This window comes from Labrus mixtus, chromosome 5, assembly GCF_963584025.1.
Source record: "Labrus mixtus chromosome 5, fLabMix1.1, whole genome shotgun sequence".
In the NCBI taxonomy this organism is placed as follows: domain Eukaryota; kingdom Metazoa; phylum Chordata; class Actinopteri; order Labriformes; family Labridae; genus Labrus; species Labrus mixtus.
In genome coordinates, this window is record NC_083616.1 from 23,337,259 (window position 1) to 23,349,570 (window position 12,312).

Here is a 12,312-nt window from a genome sequence, read left to right on the forward strand (position 1 = left end):
CTGTGCTATCTGTGTCTGCTCATTTAGCAAAGTGTGGGTGACCCAGAGTTAGACAGCTTGACTAACACAAGTGTACACGCACATACACACAAACACATGGAAAGTCCTTCACCTGTTAATGTGTGAAACAAATGACGGCTGCAGTGGCGCCTGTGTGAACAAATCACCGTGTCCCATCTTATCGGCCGGCTGCATGAAAACCTGTTTGTTCTAGATAGAGTGCGCAACAATTAACCAGTCAGCTTCAGGGAATTCAGCTGCACCTCACAGGATTGAACAGACACGCACACTCAGACAATCCACACTGGGAAGGATGAAGATCAATGGCTCTATGGTTACATGACAACAAAAGGCCAACACCACAGGATCGACTCAACGCTTCAAACTCCTAATCTTATCTAGGTCAGAGCTGCACCTCCACAGACTCATCCCACCTCCTTTTACTCTGCTGTCTCATTTCTTTGTTGTCATGTGTGATGTAACATGTTGTAATTTGGCAGTGTAAACTCAAGATGGAGACCAGGTAGTGGAGCAATGTGATGAAAACAGACAAAAGAAACATATCTTTCTAATAACTGATTTGGTGAAAGGAAAAAAATGAATACAAAATAATACTTGAAATAAGCTATGCAATTTTTTTTGAAGAGCCATTCCTCATTATCAGACCTAGCTTCAGCATGTAAATGATTAACAGATACTCGGTCTAGCATCTCCCAGTGTTCTGTGTTGCTATCTAGTTTCCAGGCTAGCATTACCATACTAGCTAGCATTACTAGATTGCATGCAACCTGTGTTAGCGCACATGTAGTCTGACACAAACACACAGAAGAAGAAAAACAGATTGGAAGGATGAAAGAAACGAAAGACTGGGTGACTAATGAATTGGCTGTTTTGTGTTTTTCCTTCCTGTCAAACAGCTCAGAACCACAGTCTAATCCTTTATGCAAACAGGAGACGGTGCTGAGAAAACACACACGTTCTAATAATCTCCTCCAAAAACAGAAAATATTCTCTGCGATGATGTCTGACCACTTTTGACTCATCAAACTCTCCTCAGAGGAGCTGGGCACATCGCCATGCCTCCGCACTCCTGCTCCAAACGCAATTAAATAATCAAGGGTTCAATTGCTGTATATTAACACAATCAATAAACAAAGGATTTCTTGGTTATTTGGATGAAATTAAACAGATCCCAAAAGAAACTAAATACAGACAATTTATCAAGGAAACAGATGAGATGGTCCCAGATCAGTAGAGGAAGGGAGTAGATGAAAAGACATGGTGTTTCATTATGCAGCTGAAGCAGCACCACCCAATCAAACCAAACTACTCAGAGACCTAAATAGGCCTCATTGCAGAATTCTCAGTCTCAACACAAACCAATTTATGCACGAGTGCATACATACACAAATAAGGTACCGGCTCCAGTACGTGCAAGCTTGCCTTCACAAACCTAGCAGCGACCGCCTCCTGAATAATCCAGTCAGCACACAAATCACAACCTTAACAGGTTTTGAAAAGCAAAGAAGCTTTTTAACAAATAACGTAAAAAGGCCCCCAGTAGACTGTGGTGAATGAATCAAGCCACGCATGCTGCGAACATTATCAGAGTGGGGGATGAATGAATACATTATCATGCAAGGCACAACTTCTCTTTTCCTGCCTCACAGCTTGTCAGTCTTCCTGCCTATCAACCTGCTCGACTGATTACCTGCCCACATACAGAGCTGCTTTTGTCCAGATTAAAGGGGGCAAGGATGGAGGCGAGGTGAAATATTATTTCTTTTCACAAGAATTCATTTTGAAGAGGAGATGTGTGGAGTTTCTTGACTCAGTGTGCCTCCAAACCTCCCCGCCTGCCTCCCCCGCCAACAGTCCAGCCTTTTTCTATTATTCTCTCTGACAGGCTGTCTTCCCCTTTACCTGTCTGCTTGAATATCCCAGTTAGCTCTGTTAGTCTGTGCATTCTTCCATTCCCCCCTTTATGTTGAATATCTGCCTCTATTTGACATCTTCGTCATTGTCTCCTCTCAAAATATTTCCTCCTTTCTCCCGCAGAATACCTTCAAATACGACTAATGCGTTTTAAGACACAGACTCACACTCAAATGTAGAAAAAGAGAAAACATAGTTCATAAAGATATCAATGCCTGCTTTATGCTAATTCATAATTTCAGTATTTAACAAATATGATTAAAGGAAAAGTTTGATATTTAAGGAATAAACCTTTTTCTGGCTCTGCCAAGTAACTTTTTTTTCTTTTCTTTTCTTTTTTTTTTTTTTTTAGAAAAAAGCACCTCCAATGGTTGTCTTTTTAACACATTATGTATAATCAAAAAAAACAGTGTGAAAGACAACACTTTGTGGTTTTATAGAGTGCAGTTACTTCCTGAAGTTAAAAGGCTGTAAATGTCAAATCTGACTCAGCACGAGCCAGTATTGACTCCTTCATGGTGTCAAAAGAACCAATTTCCCTTCAACTTCAAGTTTATTTAAACATTTACATTTAAAACAACGTGATCTCTGGTCTCTGGGTCAAAGTCTGTGGTTTTGCATGTCCAAATATTCACCTTTGGCTCTTTTATGCAGGAAAAGGATATTAAACTTCCTGCACTCTATAAACATTCCCAGCAAATGTAATTCATGCAGCAATTCCATTTCCTCTATGCTGTATTTGGCAAAGCAAATTAAATATATTGAAATGTATTCCATTGGAGATAGGCTCACCCTCCTACCTGTCTACCTGCCTGCTAGCTTCCCTCTGCCTATCAGCTTCCTCTACTTCTGGTGTCGGCTCAGGCTGCTGTCACACCGTACATTTAATCAGTCCAGCAGCCCTAGCTATACCTCGCAGCCTCCCTGTGCTGACTGAGTTGTGTGCATGCATGCATCTATGTGTGTGTGTGTGTGTGTGTGTGTGTGTGTGTGTGTGTGTGTGTGTGTGTGTGTGTGTGTGTGTGTGTGTGTGTGTGTGTGTGTGTGTGTGTGTGTGCGTGCGTGCGTGCGTGCGTGCGTGCGTGCGTGCGTGCGTGCGTGTGTGTGATGCGAGGGAGCCTTTGTGAGGGATTCCACTCAGCAGAGTGATGATAAGTACTCCCAGCCCAGCGCTCCGCATGAGCTGATGGACGGACAGGCCGAGAACACTAGGGGCCTTGTGGTTGGGCGTGAGTGTGTCTGTGTCTGTGTGTGTGTGTGTGTCTGTGTGTGTGTGTGTGTGTGTGTGTGTGTGTGTGTGTGTGTGTGTGTGTGTGTGTGTATTGTGGTGAAAAGAGGGAAGGGGGAAGGCAGGCAGCTGGAGACTGGAGTGTGTGCATGGTGGTGTGTGAGCCTGTGTGAGGTTTTTTTTTTTTTTTTTTTTTTTCCTAACAAGCCACACCACCAGACCATGCCACATGGCTGCAATTTGTTCATTAGCTATGTAATAAATGTACACACACACACAGTGGTAATATTGTTCAGGGTTCTGGCTGATTGGATTCTGAAATAGAGGACCCTCAGGGGGATCACTTGCAGTCTGCCAGCCAGTGTGACCAGCAGAGGTCTGATTTCTTAACAAGGTTTCAGTCTGTATTTCTCTATTTGATGTAAGAAACACTGGGTTTATACGCTCAAACGATGTCAATGTGTAGGGTTGCAGCTATAAGACCCTTATATCCACAAATTGAACATGTCTAAGTTGTTGTGATTGCTTTCATGCGGCTGACTGTAAAAATATTTCCTTATTATGCCCCGTGTTTCTCTGCCAGAATAACTGCAGGTCATTGTAAGATTTAGCAGTCACCTGGAAATAATTAATACTCACCCAGGGCCAATTACAAGCAATCTATCATCATCATCTGTGTGTCAGATGAGCCGAGGATGGCTGTTACAAATTACCTGCTGTCTAGGATATCAGTCGATGCTTGTTTGAGCTGAGCTCATCCTGCCAGGTTTAGGGACCGCTAATAAATGTTTGCGTCACGAGTTAGTGAGCGATATCAGATTATGTGAAGCTCAGTCCCCGCTGACAGAGGATTCCAACATGAATGTTGCTGTGGAGGAAATCCAGAAACATGGATAACAAACGGAATCCATCTAGCCTGGTTTGGCACGCACATTGAACCCAGCAGAGAGGCTTTGGAAGAAGAAGCATCTTGTTCCACATTCAGCAAGGCTTAGAGCCTCTGGGAGGGTATGACTGCTGCTCTGCCGTGAGCATACAGATCACCTTACACAGCGGCTTTCCTCTGCTTTGATGACTGATGCACGCACACAAACTTATGTGCACATCCCAACACACAATGCCATGCATGCCTTACCTCCACAGGATCATTACGGAGCCGGATTTGCACACACACACACACACACACACACACTCACACACTCAGACACACTCACCTTAACCTCCTCCCCCACATGGCTTAATTCACCTGCTGCACCTGAGAATGTGACCGCTATGATGTCACCTGCAATCCCATCACTTCAAAGGCACAAAAGCAGCTCGGTGCCATCAGCAGAAAGACCAAACGCACCCTTGCACTCGCTCCTTTGTCCCGCTGTCCCCTAACAGTAATTCCCCTACAGACAGTCCACACACAGTGAGGGGCAGAATTACACAGTGTGCTCAACAGTCCTGTATTCTTGGGTTCCTGCCCATTGGCACTCACTGCGAACCACTGTAACAATGACAGGCTTTCTTTATTCCTCTTCTCACTCTGTGACATGAAAGAAAGCTGCCCTGCTGACCGCATTTCTGTGCACTTACATGTGTCTTGTGTGTGTGTATGAAAGTTCATGTATAATTGTATTATTAAAGTGGTTGTGTGTGCTTCGAATCCCATGATTACAGTGCTGCTGGTGTGCCTGCCTCTCTGAAAGCTCCCATTGGAAACGCTCACGAGTAAGCAGGCAGGGTATGACGTGATGAGACAAGGCGATAATACAACCACCACATTAGAGCAGGGTAGGCCGTTAAAGGACCCAAATGAGATTATGAGGTCATGTTGGGAGGTACAGAGCCAACAGCAAAAGCAAGAACCCCCTTTTTTTCTCTTTTTTTTTTTTTTTTTTAAGAAACAGCACACTTTATGTTTTATTCCAGCAAAAAAACGGGAGAAAAATCTTAATATGGATGAAGGAAACGAGACAGAGACTGTAAAAAAAGAGAGAAATGCAGGAAGATAAATATAGAGAGACAGAGACAAAGAGACGGTGCGTGATAGCAAGAGGTATTCCCTGCTTTGGAAATTTCCATAGCGGTCAATTTCTGTGGTGATCCATCCTTGAATAGCACATGAATTCAGCATGATTTACCATCAAAACCTCCAACTGAGCATGAAACAGGAGGCCCCGGCCCATCTCCGCTGAAGTCTTTACATTGTAAAGCAAGGTGAAATAACAGCCGCTCAATGTGCTGTAACACGCTGGAGATGCAGCAGCAGCCCCAAGAGCTAGCTATTCACAAGATGATGCCTACTGTGAAAATATGCGCGTGCTCTCTTTAGGAAGGAGAGCACAGAGATACGAGAGTTTTTTTTTTATTTGTGTGTGAGCGTATAAGAGAAAGAAAATGAAAAGATGCATGCACAGAAGGAGATAGGAGGGTTCACTGCTGAGATAAAAATGGAATCCATTTTGGTTCTTGAAGCACACTCATCCCCTGTGTGAGGACCTGCTCGCTGTGTTAGCCTGCCATTGCTCTTTCAATCACTTCCCATCTTTCCTGCTCGGCTCCATTTCAATTGTTCTGCCTTCCCCTCACTACAATGTTTATATAATTTCCTGCTTTCCTCCATAGTCACACCTCTTTCCTTCCTCTCCTTTCCTCCTCCTCTTCCTCTCTTTAGGCAGCCAGGCACCCCAACACTGTCTCAGGTCCTGAAACTATGGCAACGGAATGAGAGAGCAAGCGCTCTCTATGATTAATAGATGAGAGATGCAGTGCCAATCGCTGGGGCCCGGGGAGGAGGGACAGATGCATTCGAACAACACCACGCAGACACACACGCATACTCACAGGGAGTGTACACAAACTGAGTACACACACTCTAGCCCCCCCACCATTAGCCACCCTGCGTGCTTTGTGGAAATATACACACAGATAATGTGGAGAGCTCTAACTTACAACACAAACACATAGGTTGAAGGCAGACTTAGGGCTTAAAGTGCAAATGAAGAGGCCGCAGAGTTTTTCCTCGTGCTTAACATCCTCATGACACACACCTCCTTATTGGCTGCTGACAAGCAAACTAACCACACAAACCACAGCCTCAGAAAGCGGATGTGGCCCTAATGAGTCTTAACAGACTGTGGCTGTCTGCATGACTCACAGCTGGCTGCTCTCACCTGTAAAAGCACAACAGCAGGATGGGAATTAGGACATCGTTTTTCTATGCTGTTTTTCCACCATTTACATCATCTGATCTGTACAAGAACAGCTCTTTTTCAAGGCCAGACATTCATCCATCTCCCAGGCAATCACACAAAGCCCTGCTGCTTTTGGATTATCCCTGCAAATGCATTTTCTCTCCGTTCCATTTGAGTAATGACAGGCGACCAAACTCAGCTCAGACAAAGGTATTACCTCGCATGTGCTAACTGCTTAAAAAATACAACATTTCAACGGAGACAACAAGGTCATTGGAATTGTTGGTTGCTGGGTTTCCATTTGGTAAGGAAGTTACAAAGTTGGCTCCTCAGCTATCCTCTCCTAGACGAGCTGGCTATCACTTTCTAATTCATTTAATTTCTGACAACAAAGCTTTGCCAAGGAGCAACAGCCAAAACACCAACAGACCGTCTGCCAGTTCTGCCCAAATGAGCCTTTTTTTTTTGCCCTCTCCTGCATGCCTCTGGCTTTCTTGGCATAAACAGACAACACACTCAATCAATTATGTTAATGTAACGAGGATGAGGAGCGTTTAACACATGGACGGTTAATTCAATGGATGCACATTGGGAGCTGGAAGGGGTTAAGGCTAAGTGGGGGGAACGCAGCCAGTTAGAACAACACAATGAAAGTTAGAAACTGGAACGCCATGCATCCATAAATATCTGTGCGTGTTTTTTTAGAGACACAGAGAACATAGAACAACATGCTGAAGCAAGTGATTAGCAAGTGATTACATTGTCAATGAGCCGTGTTGTGAGAGCTGGACCATACCCCATAGTGAGATATATTAGGTCCCTGTAGTACAATGCATATCATTCATCATCTCTCATTAACAGAGGGCGGTATGATTCAAGTTAACTGTGAAGGACAGCAAAGTAAAACTGCACAGCCCCAATGTATCAGCTAAGCCATCTAAATTCAGAAGTAGGTTTGCCATCACCTCTTATCCCTGGATGTTATCATTCACCATGTTTTTTTTAGATAAAATGAAAGCCATTTATCAAATAATCACTTCAGAGAGAAATCATAGCCAAGAAAAAAAAAACAAGAGAGACGGAGCGGCAGAAGATTAAATAAAATGTTTACAGAGAGGGGGAGTTGTGTAATTTGTTACAGCAGGTTAGAATATCTTCCTGTCTCTTTTTTTTTTTTCTCCACCTTCTGAATCACAACATCGAAACACCCACTGAATCTGAAACGAGAGCCAGCGCGAGTACAGCTTAAATCAGTGGATGTGCAATGTAACATGATGACGGTCATTTCCATGAAAGCAGACACAGATTCCTTCATTCTACTGAGCCACATTTCTTCAGCGAAATGTGCTGGAGACACACATGCAAACTCATGATTATCCCTTTTTATTCCAGTGCTGGAGCAGGTTTTGTCATTTAGCTCTCAGGCCATGTAATTGAAGCAGCAGCAATTTAGAAAGATGTGGAATCTGGAAAATGGGTTAAGCATCAATAAATCACATCCAGATGAGTGAGAGGGGTTTGATGCTTCCTCGCACTCTAATTGTTTAAAAAAAGAAAACACACACACACACACACACCAGCCCACACAAGAAGGGAGGCATCAATAAAACATGGCTGTAATAAAATATGCATAAATACACACACTATTGAACACTGAGTATTGACACTGACTGAATGGGGAGCAATGGTTAACAGCAGCTGACCGGTGTGGTTGTTTATAATAGAAGGCCAATTCATTTCAACAAGAGCAAAGCCATTTATCAATTATTCAAACCTATTCAGGCTGCTTCTGCGTCTGTCCGTAACAGGCAAAGGTAAATACTAAGTCTCTCTCCCTCTCTCTTTCTCCCACACACACACACATACAATGTGACAAATCCACATCAGTCACACACAATGCCATCCCCACAGCCATTGTTAGGGGATCGGTGGATCAAACGCTCCACAGAGCATTGCTCCAAATACAAGCAACAACTCTGGTCGCTCCACTCTGCCTCTCCAGGAGGAGAAGAACAGGCAGGCTGCTGTCACAAACGTAATCATGCTGTAATTCATGTATCAGCAGCATAACATGCCATTGTATATTGTGCTAATAGCAGGATTTGCACTCTGGTTTTGTGGTGTTGTATGAAGCAGTGTTTGGGGATTTATAGCCTGTGCAACATCTAAAAAAAAATGCCTCCAGGACATGAGAACGCCTTGAGGCTCATGTTGTAGGAGGAGGAGTGTTAAAATGGTAAAACATGCTGCTGTTTAACATTCAAGATCTATGTATTCAAAGGCACAGCATGTGTGCAGACTGTTTAAAAAATATGAGGTCATGGATGAAAAAAAACCAACATAGTAGTTGGCTACCAAATGTTTCCATTTGATTTCAGGAAAACAGATAAACTACACACCCTTTCCTCTCAGTTCTGGCATCAAACCGGCCAGTCTTTTTTTTGCCTTTATTATGAAGGCCATTACTAGATTCATATTTCCAAAACACCATGTCCTGCATCTGAAATTCAGCTGACATAAGGCACATTTTGCATGTGTGCATTCAATACTTCTCAGAGTCATCCATTTATATCATCACCCTTGCACACTTGATAATCTATAACCTACATTCATGGTTGCTGAATCCTTTTTCCAGCTTTTCCCAGTGCCTCTGGGGGGATTTCTCAAACTGGAGGAGAGGAGAGGAGAGGAGAGGAGAAGGAGAGGAGAGAGGAGATAGGAGAGGAGAGATCTCTGCTGGGTGTTGGCAGTCAGGCTGCTGGCTGTGGTTCATGAGGCCTCTCTCTCCTCTCCCAGCTTGTTAAAGCACTTCATTTAATGGCAAATCCACTTCTGAAGGCCGATGCAATTTTGTGTCCTGGTCTGAATTACAAACATTTGATTGATCTTTTGGACTATGAGTAATAGTGACCACTGTGCCTCCTGGTAGTCCCTGAACACACCCTAGTCAATGTGTGTCACATGAGAGACAGAGGAAAAAAGTCTTGTCCTTCAGAGTTTCTTTTAAAATCAATATAAATCTGCATGAAAAATTAATTAAATAAAGCATAACCCCTGTTAATTAGATACAAAACATAAAAGAGGGGGAAACAGGCTGTCAACATCATTATTCTACATGTAAATGAATGCCCTAGTTTTTAATTTCCAATCATGTGAAAATAATTGGGCAGATACAATTCCCATCATGCACAGTAGTAACGTAACAAGCAATTCAGTGTTTGCGAGTTTTTCTTCTTCTAAGAAATCGGGCATGAATATGTTATAAGGCTCATATGAGTACTGGTTTTTCTGCTTCTCATGTGGTCGTTCTGTGGCTGTAGTTTTTCCAACACCTTTAGCCTACAGAGTGAGAGGGGTTGGAATAAGTGCTGTTAAACGGAGGAGCAGAAGGACAACCGTCACTCTTGAGTCCAGCAAGTTCCCACAACAGAACATTTTTTATTCTCCCTATGTGTGCCTGCTACCCGGATTGATGATAAGATTGTTTTCCTTTTGTTAAAACTCAGTTTGATGAGCTAGAGACCTTGTGAGACAGAGTCTTCTTTATGCAGTATGGATAAACAGCATTAGAGGGATTACGCACGAAACTGTTGTCTGTTTACATCCACAATAGATGATTTTCTTGTAAAAAGGATTGCCGATAAAATACAATAAGGACACTTTATGATGTTCTATAACTTTAGATTTGTTATTTATATGCGCCAAATCACCTTAAGTTGCTAAAGTAACGCTGTGAAGCTGGTGCACTTGTCACCCGGCAGCCTGCCTGACTGAACAGACAAGAAGCCTCCGGGGCTGGAGAAAGACTGATACAGGCTATAAGCGCACCTAAAGTTTGAAATAAACAAAGAAATCTTACCTTCAGCTCATGAATGGATATGCCTCGGAGTTGTTTCACAGCTCTGTCTTTAAGTAATCCATTGGATATGGCTCTCAAAGCAGTTCAGGCGGTGCTCGCTTCGGAATAACAATACGAGCGCTACTTTTCTCTTGCGCTTCTTTTTGTTACATGCCGCGCTCAAATCACACCTCTTCAAACGGGAATATCCATCGAAAATCCAACCAGGAGAGAGAGAAAAAAAAACGTTCTTTTAGGCTTTTAAACTCCCGTCAGGTTTAACTGGGCGCAAAGAACCAAGCGAGTGTCCCACTGCTAGCAACGGAGCTGCATCAGTCCCTTCCACAAAAGACGACGGTCATCCTATTTGGAGATGAAGCTTTACCAGACTGGAGCGGAGCGCAGCGATCCCAGCTGTCACCCACCAGCTACACACACACACACACACACACACACGCTCTCACACATACATAGGGAGGAGCTACGTCGCTGGAACGGGGGGTATTGTGTCAATGGATGCCAGTTATGGACAACTGTCTATCTATTTTTACGCAGCGGCATTTCAGAAGAATGCGCGTTAAAGAAAGAGAAAGCCTGATCGCAGTATGACACAGAAAAAAAGAGGGAAAATGTCAAGAGGTTAGTTTGAAATTAATTTAAGAATAACTTATTTTTCCGGGTCTGCTGGCTCTGTGTCATGCAAACTGTCAGAGGTAATTTTGAAGACACAATAAAGATGCAGGTCCCCCTTTGTGCCACCCGCATGACCAAACATTGTACCGTTTTTGTGCACAGCCGATGCGAATCGGTATGTGATCAGGTTCAAAGCGTCTCTTGTCTGTTGTCCCTGATCTCTGGAGCGCACTTCCTTCCCTGGTGGTCCCTCCCGGTCCCATGCTGGCACTGGTACGCACGCAGTTTCAAATGCTTTGCCATCGTTTTAAAAATGGATATCTTATCTGATCTGAAGGGCCATCAGGTAAAGTCTGAACAACATCAGCAAACATCAGAAAGTTGTTGACTTAATTTGGGCTACAATCTGATTTCAAGGACCCATGCTGCACCCACACACACACGCACACACACACACACACACACACACACACACACACACACACACACGCACGCACGCACGCACGCGCACGCACGCACGCACGCACGCACACACACACACACACACATTCCCAGCTTCAAACAGAGCCAAAATCAACATCAATTTTCAAGATTGAACACTGCAAACCTGCCACAAAACACAAACATACTGTAACTACTTGCACATGTTACCAAATACATGCAGACTAGAAACACATATTACAGAGTATATGTGTACACAACTAGATCATATATAGATATACAATGAGCCCCTGATGGGGCTAAAGCTAATGTATGTGCAGCACTGAGCTTATCATTATATAATAGCAGGCCACCTGTTAAAGCAGTGTGTGTGTAATTATGCTCCTGAGTAGTGGCCTGTCAGGCTCCATTGCTGTCTTGTTACAGTAACAGTACAGTGCTGCCTCCACAGGCTCAATGCCAACCACTCTACTGTTGTCCTTTAATGTAAACTAATGCTCCAACAGCCTTTCCTCATCGGTTAGCGTTTCATTTGCTTGAAAAAGAAAACTCATTTATCAGGAAAGTGAACCTTCATACAAGCCTGCACACCAAAGAGAAACTTGATCAGTCTGTCTTTAACAGACTGATCTGTTGTTGTGTGGTTTATTTTAAATATCTCAAGTCAACATGTGGTTTAGGCGTATACAAATACAAGCATTTCTTTAACAATTAACTACCAGGAGGGCATTCATATATTTTACACATCTCATCTTACTGTATAATGCACTGCTGGTTCGTTCCAGCTCATTAAAATTCTGTCCAAAATCTGTTTGATTGCAAGTTTGCAGGATCCTGTTGGCACATGCAGGTGATTCATCATGGATACTGTACACAAACGCAGATGAGAAAAAGCATTTTGATCTGGGAACATCAATAGATATGCAAATGCTGCAAGCTTCTAACCAAAACAAACTACATACGCCCTTCTGTATTTCACACACTCTCTTCTTTATATTCTTTAATCCCTCTCTCTCTCTCTCTCTCTCTCACACACACACACTTTGAAGTGGAAG

The 12,312-nt window shown here is 43.3% G+C and overlaps 1 protein-coding gene across 3 annotated transcripts in view; it reads right to left on the bottom strand.

Moving 5' to 3' along the window:
- Positions 1-10,602, bottom strand: part of sema6a (sema domain, transmembrane domain (TM), and cytoplasmic domain, (semaphorin) 6A) — a 113,179-nt gene extending 102,577 nt beyond the window's left edge. For all 3 annotated transcript variants that reach the window (XM_061038665.1, XM_061038664.1, XM_061038663.1), the window contains exon 1: positions 10,205-10,602. The gene's annotated coding sequence lies outside the window, so the exon portion shown is untranslated. The remainder of the gene's footprint in view (positions 1-10,204) is intronic.
- Between the last annotated feature and the right edge of the window lie 1,710 nt (positions 10,603-12,312).